The sequence below is a fragment of the Lolium perenne genome, chromosome 1 (genome assembly GCF_019359855.2).
Source record: "Lolium perenne isolate Kyuss_39 chromosome 1, Kyuss_2.0, whole genome shotgun sequence".
Taxonomy (NCBI): domain Eukaryota; kingdom Viridiplantae; phylum Streptophyta; class Magnoliopsida; order Poales; family Poaceae; genus Lolium; species Lolium perenne.
In genome coordinates this window covers 143,176,135-143,191,251 of record NC_067244.2, presented here as the reverse complement: position 1 = coordinate 143,191,251, position 15,117 = coordinate 143,176,135, and positions in this window count along the sequence as shown.

Genomic DNA, 15,117 nt, shown 5'->3' with positions numbered 1-15,117 from the left:
TCACTCCCTTGGTAGGTTAAACCAAACCAATAGAATCAAACCTTGGAGAGACCCATGGGGTAGAGACCAAGGAGTGAGAGATTGGTGAAGGAATCCACTCTAGAACTTGTATGAGAGAGTGCTTTGTAATGTCCCAGGTTTAGAGGCGATCGAGGGGTAGATTTTAGAAAGGGATGTGCATTGCATGGTAAATTCCGGGGAAATTTCGCGCTTTTTAAACAAAACTGCATCGAAGGGGGACATGTTTCTCTCTCGACATCCTACAGGGTTAGGGTTTCGAGAGTGCGATGAACTTGTTCCTACTTGTCTAAATTAGGGTTTTGAGAAGATAGAAGTGAAATTGCATTGAAATCATAAGTTGCATGATTGAATTACAAGTTAAGTTGTTTGAATGAATTCAACCCAAATTTGAATTTGAATTTCAAATTCAAACATCAAATGGTTACCACATAATTCAAATTTGAGATAATTTAACAAACAATTATCATTAATTCAGAATATAAGTAATACAACAAATACATTAAGCTCATTAAGGAAAACTTGAGCTTTATTGATAATCACACACATATTACATTGTCATTACAATATCCTGAATAGATAAAGGAATTTACAACACATTACAAGAATTGTTGAAATAGAAATTGAAAAAGGAAAATTACAAATTATTTAAATATCCTAAACTACATTGTTGATCATAATGTAATTCTTGCTCAAGAAGATCTTGATCTTCATCTTGATCAGCACTTGGTCCCTGCACACACACACAAACAACCAAACAAGGATTAAGCCAAAGCCACTTGGCAGGTTAGAAGAAAACTGGAATTGAGCAGATATGGATCAGCTCTGCCGAGCTGATCATCTCACCACCAAGAACCAATCCAAGTGCACAGCATCAACACACACACACAGATAGGCTGCTCACACAGCAGTGTGCATGCAGCACACCACACACACACAGCTGGTGAGTCACCAACAGGCTGCCAGGCCTTGTTGTCGACCAGAGAAGGAATAGGAAACCATATAAAGCCTCCACAGTAAACCCTAGAAATGCCATCGACAGGATTGCACTGGTAAGTCACCAAGAACACCAAGAACAGCTTGAACAGGAAGAACAGCTTCACTGTTCAATCTGCTCCATAATACCACAGAATCCATTCAAGCTTCAGAAGCTCACCAGGAGGAGCAGGGCAAGCAAATCAACCAAAAGATCAACACAGAAGCAAAACCTCTACACCAACATCAAATTCTAGGAGCTGGAGTGAGGTATACAAATTATCATGAACAAACCAGATGGTTTTGTTCATATATAAGCATATGCACCAATCACACACAAGCAAAAGGGTGTGATACCCAAGTTGTGTCATCATCTGGCTACTAAGCCATATGGTGCAAGCAAAGGTAGCAAGGCCACTAGTAAATCATCTAATGGGAACAACAGCTATGAAAATCAATGCATAACTGAAGAAATCCAGCCAGAGATGAAAACACAGTTAGCCTAGTTACACACTTAGCACCTACAACTAGTTAGGCCATCAGACATAGACAAAACATTGTCTATTTGATTTCAACATCAAGAGATACTGGCAATCCAATAAATGGATCACCCAGAAAGCATTTAGTGAGCCACAACAAGCCAACAAGAGGGGAGCTACCCTAGGGCAGCATATGATTACTGCCAGGGTCACCTCAACCACTAAAACAGCCAAACCACCAAGCCAAGCACAAATATCATCACCCAGATTGGGTTCAAAGTGGAGCTAGGGTCCCCAACTAATGTTGGCATCCCTCTAGCTCAATCAAACTAATTATAAGAGTCATCACTGCAAGCAGTTCATCTCATTTATCCAATAAACAAGGACAAGCTATACAGATAAATGAAAGTCATAGATCACCAGTAACTGGAACACTTACACATGATCCAATTGATCACTGCAAGCAATAGCAATTGCTTGAACCAACCACAGCACACACCAGCACAAGGCATGGTGATGCACAGTCACCAGAATAAGCCTAGACAGGCATAGGCAGTAAATAAAGCAAGCATTGATCAAGCAGCTGATGATCACTGGATCACCAGAGCTTGCTAAAGCATGCTAGAACCCAATTCTAGCATCACATTGACCATATAAAATTAAACAAACACATTACATCATGAATTGCATCACAGATAAGCAAATGAGCTAAACAAAATGATCTCCAAACAAAGACACCATCATCGGATGGTGCTGCCTAGCCAACAAACAGATTCTATTGAGCATTTCCGTATTATAGCACAAGGGATAGCACACCAGGAGCACTGGCTCTTGCAAAATGGCAAGAATTACACACAGTAATTAAGCCAGAGCAAGGAATTGAATATACTTGAGGATCTAGCAGTAGTAGCATCAAGAACAGAGTCACAGAGATAGTTTCAAGCAAGAAATACAAGCTTAAGCAAGCACATGGCTTTAGAAGAATTGCACAAGCAACACAAGCAGCACATCAGCATGGGCTTCACACAACAAAGAAGACAGCATAGCGCAGCAGCCTTAGCACAGCAGAGCGAGCACCATGGCGCTGCAGAAGAGCACAACAGCTCTTGTGCGAGGCAAGCACAAAGACAGAGAAGAGAGCTAGCGAGAGGAAGAAGAACAGTACACAGGAGGAGCAGAAGAGGGCGCACTTACTTGGAGCCGAAAGGTAATGGTGGCGCCATGGCGGCCACGGCGGCACGCGCCGAAGCACGGCGGCGCCGAGCTGCCGAGCCATGGCGGTGCCACGGCAGCTCGCGCACACGATGGCGAAGCCACGGCGGCGCCACGGCTCCAGGAACGTCGGCGGCGACGAGATCGCCGTGGATCTCCACGGCCAGACGAGCAGAAGGGTTGGGGGCGACACGAAGAGGCGACGAAGAGCAAATCGGCACGGTGGATCAGAAGCGCCGTCGAACGGCGGTTCAGACGCACCCCATCTCGCCGGCGGCGATGGCCGGAGTCGGCCGGAAAAATTCGGCGAAGGGGCGGCGACGCGCGCGTCGCCAGAGCCCAAGGATTAGGGTTCGTGAGGGAGAGAGAGAGGGGAAGTGAGGGCGACCAAGTGGGCCGGACCAGGCCAACTGGGTTGAGCCTAACCCACTCGGGTTCACCCTGACAGGTGGGCCCGAGGGCAATTTGGGCATTTTCCAAAATACCATTTAAGTGAGGATTTCAAAGAATTTTAGAAAATAGAATATGGCTCTAAAAAAATAATTAAAAATATGAAAATCAATCAGCATAAAATTCTCTATACAAATAAAATATCAAAGAGAATTTTTGAAGATAATTAAGAATAAGTCTTAATTTGATGAATTAAATAATGATTTAAATCACACATATTATTTTCAATAAAGAAAATAAGTCCATTAATGTAATTGGACTATAAAAACACCTTGACAATATTTCAAGGTTGTATTTACCCTAAATAGAGAACCTCCAAATTATTCTTAGTAAATACCTCTCACATAAAATGATAAGACATCGGAAAGGGGGGAAACAAACCCTAAAAATGGAAAGCATGCATAATTGCTTCTTTAACCATTGCCCTTATCGGACAATGATGCTATTTTTCAGAGACAGAGGACAAGGGTCAGTCCACACCATCCAACTGCAAAACTTTGCAGTGTTCAGGCAAGTTCATCACTTGCTCATGTCATTTGAGTATTTATATCAAATTACTTGCAAAGTACTATTATTATCACTATTGCATAAAAACCAAAACCACTACTTTCATAACTATGAATATGACTATGTGGTGGGCAATGGAACCATGGATTGTGTTGATATGGTGGAGGTTCCATTGCAAGGGTTTATATCCATCTAGGATTAAACAACAAATGTCGCCAGTGATTCTTGTGCCGTAATACCCGTGTTAACCATAAGATCCGGAGTGGGACGGAATAGTCAAAAGTGTTTCCACCTCTCGTTCATCAACGGATGCGCTTTACCGTAGTACACTTGTAATCCAAGGGGGCAAGCGGTGAGGCTGGGGAGTCCTAAGTCCCCACGGCATAGTCCGTAGTACACTTGTCGCCCGAAGGAGCAAGCGGTGAGGCTGGGGAGTCCTAAGTCCCCACGGTATTGCGGTCTATGATGGGTTGCAGCTACCGGCGTAGGAGTGTATGGTAGAGGCCAGCACTGTCGTCGTGGTCGGGGTCCACCTTGAAATCTACAGGAATAATGGGACCGGCGTGGACCCAGGGTCGGGGCATGCAACAAAGGGTGGGTGTTCGAGGTAGCGGAGGAACATGATTGGCTAGACCTTATACCGGGCCTCACACCGAAGGAAGTGTGGACGGGAAAGCTGCCCGGTTGGCACCAAGGTTAAGATCTCTTATGGGTAAAGCAACACACCTCTGCAGAGTGTAAAGAATCGTGACCTGTCACTCCCTGTTCGGGATAAGGAATCGCGAACGCAATGGAAAGGAGCTCCATGAAGTTCTAGTAAACCGGTGAAGGCTGACGGACATAGCTCTTGGAAATAAAAGCAATCTCTTGAAGAAATGTTTATCAAAACTTGCATTGGTATTAGACTTTCTGGTCTAATATCGTAGCTACTGCATTAAACACCTCTTCTCTATAATGAACTTGTTGAGTACGCTCGTACTCATCCCAATCTTAAATCCCTTGCTTAGATTGTCTGAATCGTCTGGAGGAGGACTACGACCACACTGAAGGAGCCGAGATCATCGGCGATGCAGCACCAGACCTCTCTGGAGGTGTTGAAGGCGTAGACTATCTCATAGTCTACGGAACCGGGGAGGCTTCCGGAGGAGATCAAGCCTAGAACATCAAGTAGTAGTAGTAGCCGAGCAGCCCGAACTCTTAGTATTTAGCTGCTCGAGTGAATAAATGTACAACTTAATGAGACATCTATATTGTAAGCTAAGTTGGGTTCGCCTCGAACCCAGGAGTATCCCTCTTAGGACCCAAGAGGAGCTCCGAGACGATATATGTATGATTATTGTAATATTAAATGAATGAGTTATGGACCTGCTATGTTCTGTTGTACTACTCTGAGGGATGTGATATTTGCGGAATGGTACTTCGTGAATGTTATATCAACGACTGGCATACTACAACATGCAGTGGTATGCAGGGTCACACAGTTGGTATCAGAGCAAAAGCTTTGACCTTAGGTTGGAACCTAGTAAATGGGACCAAACGTTAGGAGTCAAATAGGACTAGTAAAGAATTCTCTAAAAATATGGTGTATATTCAATTGAGAATACAACAATCATATCTTTTAGTGCGATAATTCTTTATTATCTCTATTATGATGCATTATTACTAATCTTATAATCTTTCTATTTCTACAGCCAACATGGCAAGTTCATGTCCGGGACGAAACGTGAAAGTGATGGATTCCACACTGAGCGAATATGAAGGAGGACTTGCAGATATTCTACGTGCCATGTTACTTGAATTTGGGTGTGATCCCCAGATCCAAGTAAAGAAATACATGTACTACGATGGTACTGTATTGGCCAAGTGTAGGGTAGGACTGAGACTTCCCGAATCTTTGGGAATGAGCGTAGTAATGCCAGCAGGTGAAGCCAGAACTATCAACACAGCCTACCATATAGCCGTTATGAGAGCCATCACAGATATCCGGGAGCATAAGACGAAAGAGCTTATGGGTTCCGAATTCACCCACATTCCTCATAATCAGGAGGAAGAGGATCCCATGCTTAACCACTACAAATATGCAAAACGCAAACCAATAGCAGCTGCAAAATACATGGATAATAGCCGCAACTTAATATCATTGCTCTTTCAGTTGAACCATCATCTGACGGGAGCAATTGATACGATGCTAGAGGAGTTTACTGAACCCAAGGAGGAGACTAGGGGGAAAGAACCTATGGAGAATGTGGTGCACACACCAGTTTACTCAGCTAGTGACTACATTAGTATTGATCCTCTTGAGCGTGAACCTACACCTGTTACACCTGGGAACTATCTGGGTAGTTCCTATGGAGGATATGAGGGCGGAGAGGAATCCGGAAACAATCAGCGTTCCGTGACTCCTATAGAAAACTCTACGGGTTGGCGTTGGGGATCTGATACTGGAACTCATAGTACTTCAGTGTATTATGACGGGGAGATGAATGAAGACGCCACGACCCAGAATCAGAGTTATCCTAGTAATGGAGGAGTTGATGGAGGGTATCCGACACAGGTTGAGTCGGATACAAATGTTGGAAACACCTATGGTGGAGCTACAGGGGAGTACACCCGATGGGTGGACTATGATGCACTCAATGATCAGTTTGTGAACACTGATTTCTCCCTAGGATCATCATCTGATTCTGACTACCAGCCGACAGGGAGACCTTATGTTCCAGGGTCTATCAGGAGGACGACACGTTCGACCGGATGGAAGCCTGGGATGTACCGGGAGTGAAGATCGACTAGAGTCCACCAAGGAAGGCGGGACTACAATACACAAGTACCACGTGTATTGTAGTGTGTAATATTTGTAGAAATTTGTACATATACTTTAATAAGTGAGTTTGCATACTCACATCGACTTGAGTATTGTAATAAGACCACTTAAGTATGTATATACATGGTATATGTTTTGTATGATTTGGATTTGCTTCTTGATTTCCATTGCGTGACTAGTTCTGTGCACAAAGTTGAGCTCAGAAAACTTGCGCATGGAGTAATTATGAGTATCATCTTGTGTTGCAGAACTAGGGGTTATGTCGGGAGCGTTAGGAGAGGAGACCGAAGCGCGGCGCATGGAGCGCGAAGCAAAGCAAAAGGAAGAGGCTGATGAAGCAGCCAGAATCGCTTCACCACCACCACCACCCATGACGCAGCAGAATTTCGTCCAGTACATGCAATTGGTGGAGGAGAGGCAACATATTACGTTGGAGCAGCAGAATAAATTCTTCCAAGAGTTGCTGCAACAGAACAGGGTGGAGAGACCCGAGAATCCGGGAGTCACCTTAGCAGACTTCCAGAACACCAAGCCTATATCTTTCGCATACGCGCCCGAGCCAATGGACGCGGAAGATTGGCTTATGGACACTGAGCGAAAGCTCAACACTGTTGGTTGCAACGACCAGGAGAAGGTCCGTTATGCTACTCACTTGTTGTGTGGACCTGCCGCATCGTGGTGGGACAACATAGTAGCCGTTTATCCGGCTGGAAAAGTATTTACCTGGGAGGAGTTCGCGAGGAAGTTCAGGGAATCCAATGTCCCTGAAAGTATTGTGGAACTGAAGCGTCGAGAGTTTGAAAATCTCGAGCAGAAGGACAAGGCCATCCTGACTTATGTCAGGGAATTCTCAAAGTTGTCCCGGTACGCTGTTGATGAAGTCAACACCGAGGACAAGAAAAAGAAGAGGTTTTTGAGGGGGTTAAGTCCCCAGTTCAAGGTACAGCTCCGGATGATGAGAGCGACGGAGTTCCAAGAGTTGGTGGATGCAGCCATCACTCTGGAAGATGATTTTAAGCAACTGCAGGAGGAAAAGAGGAAAAAGGCCAAGTTTGAGCCTAAGAGGTTTGTTAGTAACAAGCCCAATACCAGCTTGAGTTTCAAGCCAAGGTACAACAACAACAACAACAACAACAGCAACAGCAACTACTACGGTAGCAGGAAGAACCAAGCATTCCAGACTGCAAATCAAATAGTTTGCAGAAGCTGTGGACTCACAGGGCATTTTGCCAAGGATTGCAAGAAACCAAGGATTATATGCTTTGGTTGTCGCCAGGAGGGGCACATGCTGAAGGACTGCCCCAAGAGAAACACCGGAGGAGGTCAGTCTGGAGGAGGTGGAAGCCGAGGAGGAAACACCGGAGGGAACTGGAAGAATAAGAAGCCCTTCGGCAAGCTGAACTGCACTAGTCTGGAGGAGGTGGTCAACTCCGATCAAAGCGGTGATAGGTACGCTCCGGATACTCACTCATCCTGGCAAAGTACTTTTTGACACCGGTGCAACTACATCATTCATTTCTCAAGAATTCATCATCAAACATGGGATTAGTTGCACTAAGTTAGATACACCCATAACTATACTTTCTCAAGTGGGGGAACGATAGTAGTAACCCATACCAAACAAAAACAAGTCATCATGGTCAATAAGTGCGCGTTTGACGCAGACCTGTTCATTTTACCGATGAAGGACATTGATGTCATTCTTGGTATGAACTGGTTAGAAGCTAATGGAGCATTGATCGACTGTGTGAACAAGACGGTATCTTTGAAAAGCCCTGATGGAAGTAGAATGATCTACCAAGGCGACAAACATACACAGATAGAAGTTGAGCTACAGCTGAACAGCATGAGGGAGGTAAAATTAGAGGATATACCTGTAGTGAATGAATCCAGGATGTGTTTCCTACGGAATTACCAGGTATGCCACCAGATAGGGAGATAGAATTCACTATCGACTTAATTCCAGGAACATCTCTGATTGCTAAAGCACCATATAAAATGGGGCCTAAGGAGTTGAAAGAACTTAAGGAGCAACTGGATGACTTGGAACAGAAAGGATTCGTACAAGAAAGTGTTTCACCATGGGGATCACCTGTGATCTTCGTGGATAAAAGAGATGGAGGAAGAAGGATGTGTGGAGACTACCGGAATCTGAACAACGTCACAATCAAGAACAAGTATCCACTTCCAAGAATACAAGATCTATTCGATCAAGTTAGAGGCGCGGGAGTCTTTTCCAAAATTGATCTAAGATCCGGTTATCATCAGATAAAGATCAAGAAGGAAGACGTTCCGAAAACTGCCTTTGTTTCAAGGTATGGACATCATGAATACCTTGTAGTGCCTTTTGGATTAACCAATGCCCCAGCAATTTTCATGAATCTCATGAATAAGATTTTCATGCCATATCTAGACAAGTTTGTCATCGTATTCATTGATGATATCTTGATCTATTCCAAAGACAAAGCCGAACATGCTGAACATTTGAGGTTAGTGTTGCAAACACTAAGAGAACACCAACTCTATGCCAAGTTTAGCAAGTGTGAATTTTGGCTAGATCAAGTGGAATTTCTTGGTCATGTCATTAGTAAAGATGGAATAGCTGTTAACCCGAGCAAGGTAGCAGCAGTTCTAGAATGGGAAGCACCCAAGACTGTCAAGGAAATCCGAGGATTCCTAGGAATGGCAGGATATTATCGGAGATTCATTGAAGGATTTTCCAAGATAGCAGGACCAGTGACAAAGCTGTTAAGAAAGAACACACCATTCGTGTGGTCAGAGGAGTGTGAGAAGAGTTTTCAAACTCTGAAGGAGAAACTCACCACGGCACCGGTGTTAGCGGTTCCGGAAGTTGGCAAGGATTACACCGTGTACTGTGACGCATCCAAGCATGGATTGGGTTGCGTACTCATGCAAGATCGGAAAGTGATATCTTATGGATCGAGGCAACTCAGACCTCATGAAGTAAACTATCCAACACATGACTTGGAATTAGCAGCAGTTGTATTTGCACTCAAAACTTGGAGACATTTTCTCTATGGAGCCAAGTGTGAGCTCTATACAGATCATAAGAGTCTCAAATACTTCTTTACTCAGAAGGAACTCAACATGAGGCAGAAAAGATGGCTAGAATTAATTAAGGATTATGATTTGACCATCAATTACACTCCAGGAAAGGCCAATGTTGTAGCAGATGCCTTAAGTAGGAAGAGCACTGGCGGAGTAGAACAAGAGTTATCACCGGAGTTGAGGAAGGAAATAAGTCAAACCCAAATACAACTTTGGGGGAAGGAAGCTCATGAAGGACTATCGGCTTTGCAAGTAGCCGATGAGCTAAATGTCAACCTAAAGAATGAGATAATGATGGGTCAGCTGGACGATCCATTCATCGTGGAGGAGATGAGAAGAATAGATGAGGGAAGACCATCAGAATTTCACCGCGGAGAATCGGGATCATTATGGCTCCAGAGGAGAATTTGTGTTCCGGATATTGCTGAAATCAAGGAAGTAATACTCCGGGAAGCCCATCAAACACCATACTCCATACATCCGGGTAGTACAAAGATGTACATGGACCTAAAGGAGCTATTCTGGTGGAACAACATGAAGAGATAGATAGCACAATACGTGGCGGAATGCCATACCTGCCAAAGAGTGAAGGCTGAACATCAGAGTCCGGCAGGGAAATTACAACCTTTACCTATTCCAGAATGGAAATGGGAGGAGATAGGAATGGATTTCATCACCGGACTACCCATGACCAATAAAAAGAAGGACATGATATGGGTAATCGTGGACCGGTTGACGAAAAGTGCACACTTCTTAGCGGTGAACCAGCAAGATAAAGGAGAGAAACTCATTGATCTTTACATCAAAGAGATCGTGAGTAAACATGGAGTACCCAAGAAGATCGTATCGGATCGAGGATCCGTGTTCACGTCAGCATTTTGGAAGCATCTACACGAAGCTTTAGGATCCAAGTTGGACTATAGTACCGCCTATCATCCCCAGACGGGTGGACAAACCGAGAGAACCAACCAGATCTTAGAGGATATGCTTAGGGCTTGTGCCCTAGACTTCGGAGGATCATGGGAGGAGCACTTACCACTAGCAGAGTTTTCCTACAATAACAGCTATCAAAGCAGCATCAAGATGGCACCGTTCGAAGCTCTGTATGGAAGAAAGTGTAGATCACCGATATGTTGGTATGAAGCCGGAGCAAGCAAAGAGTTCAACCCTAATTATGTCAAGGAAAAGCAACAAATATTTGACATTATTAGAGATAGGTTGAAGATAGCCCAAAGTCGGCAAAAGAGTTACGCCGACCAGAAAAGAAGAACATGGGAGCCACGAGTTGGGGACATGGTATATCTTAAGGTGAGCCCAATGAAAGGACTTCAGAGGTTTGGAGTAAAAGGAAAGCTAAGCCCTAGGTACATCGGACCTTTCAAGATTCTGAGTCAAAACCGAGGGTTAGCCTTTGAATTGGAATTACCGGGAAGGTTATCTTAGGTTCACAACGTATTCCATGTGTCGCAACTAAGAAAGTGTTTAAAGACCCCAGATGAACCAGTATCACATGAAGAGCTCGAGTTGCAACCAGATTTGACTTACATCGAGAAACCAGCGAAGATTCTCGAGGAAAACTGGAAACAACTCAGGAAAAGAGCTATAAAGTACTGCAAAATTCAATGGAAGCATCATCCCGAGAGGGAAGCCACCTGGGAAAAGGAGGAAGACCTGAGGAAAACATACCCCGAACTTTTCAGGTATTACAACCACAACTTCGGGACGAAGTTTTCTTTAAGGGGGAAAGGCTGTAATGTCCCAGGTTTAGAGGCGATCGAGGGGTAGATTTTAGAAAGGGATGTGCATTGCATGGTAAATTCCGGGGAAATTTTGCGCTTTTTAAACAAAACTGCATCGAAGGGGGACATGTTTCTCTCTCGACATCCTACAGGGTTAGGGTTTCGAGAGTGCGATGAACTTGTTCCTACTTGTCTAAATTAGGGTTTTGAGAAGAGAGAAGTGAAATTGCATTGAAATCATAAGTTGCATGATTGAATTACAAGTTAAGTTGTTTGAATGAATTCAACCCAAATTTGAATTTGAATTTCAAATTCAAACATCAAATGGTTATCACATAATTCAAATTTGAGATAATTTAACAAACAATTATCATTAAGTCAGAATATAAGTAATACAACAAATACATTAAGCTCATTAAGGAAAACTTGAGCTTTATTGATAATCACACACATATTACATTGTCATTACAATATCCTGAATAGATAAAGGAATTTACAACACATTACAAGAATTGTTGAAATGGAAATTGAAAAAGGAAAATTACAAGTTATTTAAATGTCCTAAACTACATTGTTGATCATAATGTAATTCTTGCTCAAGAAGATCTTGATCTTCATCTTGATCAGCACTTGGTCCCTGCACACACACAAACAACCAAACAAGGATTAAGCCAAGTGGTAGGTTAGAAGAAAACTGGAATTGAGCAGATATGGATCAGCTCTGCCGAGCTGATCATCTCACCACCAAGAACCAGTCCAAGTGCACATCATCAACACACACACACAGATAGGCTGCTCACACAGCAGTGTGCATGCAGCACACCACACACACACAGCTGGTGAGTCACCAACAGGCTGCCAGGCCTTGTTGTCGACCAGAGAAGGAATAGGAAACCATATAAAGCCTCCACAGTAAACCCTAGCATTGCCATCGACAGGATTGCACTGGTAAGTCACCAAGAACACCAAGAACAGCTTGAACAGGAAGAACAGCTTCACTGTTCAATCTGCTCCATAATACCACAGAATCCAATCAAGCTTCAGAAGCTCACCAGGAGGAGCAGGGCAAGCAAATCAACCAAAAGATCAACACAGAAGCAAAACCTCTACACCAACATCAAATTCTAGGAGCTGGAGTGAGGTATACAAATTATCATGAACAAACCAGATGGTTTTGTTCATATATAAGCATATGCACCAATCACACACAAGCAAAAGGGTGTGATACCCAAGTTGTGTCATCATCTGGCTACTAAGCCATATGGTGAAAGCAAAGGTAGCAAGGCCACTAGTAAATCATCTAATGGGAACAACAGCTATGAAAATCAATGCATAACTGAAGAAATCCAGCCAGAGATGAAAACACAGTTAGCCTAGTTACACACTTAGCACCTACAACTAGTTAGGCCATCAGACATAGACAAAACATTGTCTATTTGATTTCAACATCAAGAGCTACTGGCAATCCAATAAATGGATCACCCAGAAAGCATTTAGTGAGCCACATCAAGCCAACAAGAGGGCAGCTACCCTAGGGCAGCATATGATTACTGCCAGGGTCACCTCAACCACTAAAACAGCCAAACCACCAAGCCAAGCACAAATATCATCACCCAGATTGGGTTCAAAGTGGAGCTAGGGTCCCCAACTAATGTTGGCATCCCTCTAGCTCAATCAAACTAATTATAAGAGTCATCACTGCAAGCAGTTCATCTCATTTATCCAATAAACAAGGACAAGCTATACAGATAAATGAAAGTCATAGATCACCAAGAATCGAACACTTACACATGATCCAATTGATCACTGCAAGCAATAGCAATTGCTTGAACCAACCACAGCACACACCAGCACAAGGCATGGTGATGCACAGTCACCAGAATAAGCCCAGACAGGCATAGGCAGTAAATAAAGCAAGCATTGATCAAGCAGATGATGATCACTGGATCACCAGAGCTTGCTAAAGCATGCTAGAACCCAATTCTAGCATCACATTGACCATATAAAATTAAACAAACACATTACATCATGAATTGCATCACAGATAAGCAAATGAGCTAAACATAATTATATCCAAACAGCACACCATCACTGGATGGTGCTGCCTAGCCAACAAACAGATTCTATTGAGCATTTCCAGGTATTATAGCACAAGGGATAGCACACCAGGAGCACTGGCTCTTGCAAAATGGCAAGAATTACACACAGTAATTAAGCCAGAGCAAGGAATTGAATATACTTGAGGATCTAGCAGTAGTAGCATCAAGAACAGAGTCACAGAGATAGTTTCAAGCAAGAAATACAAGCTTAAGCAAGCACATGGCTTTAGAAGAATTGCACAAGCAACACAAGCAGCACATCAGCATGGGCTTCACACAACAGCAGCACAGGCATAGCGCAGCAGCTTAGCACAGCAGGAGCAGGCATCATGGCGCTGCAGAAGAGCACAACAGCTCTTGTGCAGGCAAGCACAGCACAGCAGTAGAGCTAGCAGAGGAAGAAGAACAGGCACAGAGGAGGAGCAGAAGAGGGGCGCACTTACTTGGAGCCGAGCAGAATGGTGGCGCCATGGCGGCCACGGCGGCACGCGCCGAAGCACGGCAGCGCCAGGCCAAGCCAGGCCATGGCGGTGCCGCGGCAGCTCGCGCACACGATGGCGAAGCCACGGTGGCGCCACGGCTCCAGGAACGTCGGCGGCGACGAGATCGCCGTGGATCTCCACGGCCAGACGAGCAGAAGGGTTGGGGGCGACACGAAGAGGCGACGAAGAGAAAATCGGCGCAGTGGATCTGAAGCGCCGTCGAACGGCGGTTCAGACGCACCCCATCTCGCCGGCGGCGATGGCCGGAGTCGGCCGGAAAAATTCGGCGAAGGGGCGGCGACGCGCGCGTCGCCAGAGCCCAAGGATTAGGGTTCGTGAGGGAGGGAGAGAGGGGAAGTGAGGGCGACCGAGTGGGCCGGACCAGGCCAACTGGGTTGAGCCCAACCCACTCGGGTTCACCCTGACAGGTGGGCCCGAGGGCAATTTGGGCATTTTCCAAAATACCATTTAAGTGAGGATTTCAAAGAATTTTAGAAAATAGAATATGGCTCTAAAAAATAATTAAAAATATGAAAATCAATCAGCATAAAATTCTCTATACAAATAAAATATCAAAGAGAATTTTTGAAGATAATTAAGAATAAGTCTTAATTTGATGAATTAAATAATGATTTAAATCACACATATTATTTTCAATAAAGAAAATAAGTCCATTAATGTAATTGGACTATAAAAACACCTTGACAATATTTCAAGGTTGTATTTACCCTAAATAGAGAACCTCCAAATTATTCTTAGTAAATACCTCTCACATAAAATGATAAGACATCGGAAAGGGGGGAAACAAACCCTAAAAATGGAAAGCATGCATAATTGCTTCTTTAACCATTGCCCTTATCGGACAATGATGCTATTTTTCAGAGACAGAGGACAAGGGTCAGTCCACACCATCCAACTGCAAAACTTTGCAGTGTTCAGGCAAGTTCATCACTTGTTCATGTCATTTGAGTATTTATATCAAATTACTTGCAAAGTACTATTATTATCACTATTGCATAAAAACCAAAACCACTACTTTCATAACTATGAATATGACTATGTGGTGGGCAATGGAACCATGGATTGTGTTGATATGGTGGAGGTTCCATTGCAAGGGTTTATATCCATCTAGGATTAAACAACAAATGTCGCCAGTGATTCTTGTGCCGTAATACCCGTGATAAGCATAAGATCCGGAGTGGGACGGAATAGTCAAAAGTGTTTCCACCTCTCGTTCATCAACGGATGCGCTTTACCGTAGTACAC